Below are 452 nucleotides of genomic sequence, written 5' to 3' on the forward strand. Positions count from 1 at the left end.
CTTGACTGCTGCTTCCATGAGTGTTGATGGTTGATCCAAGAAGAATGAAGTCCTTGACAACTTTAATATTTTCTCCATTGATAAGAATGTTGCTTATTGATCCAGTGGTGAGGACTTTTGTTTTCTTTACATTGAGATGCAATCCATATCAAAGGCTTTGATCTTCATCAGCAAGCATTTTAAGTCCTCTTCCCTTTCACCAAGCAAGGTTGTATCATCTGCATATCTCAGGTTATTAATGAGTCTTCCTCCAATCCTGAAGCCACATTTTTCCTCATATAACCCAGCTTCTCAGATTATTTGCTCAGCATACAAGTTGATGTTCAACCATTTCAAGAGATACCATATGAACAAGAGCCAATGATACTCAGAGAGGAAGTTCAAAGTACATTGAAAGAAGTGGCAAAGAACAAGGCACCAGGAATTGATGGAATAAAAATTGAAATCTTTCA

The sequence above is a fragment of the Chrysochloris asiatica genome, unplaced genomic scaffold (genome assembly GCF_000296735.1).
Source record: "Chrysochloris asiatica unplaced genomic scaffold, ChrAsi1.0 scaffold00255, whole genome shotgun sequence".
NCBI lineage: Eukaryota > Metazoa > Chordata > Mammalia > Afrosoricida > Chrysochloridae > Chrysochloris > Chrysochloris asiatica.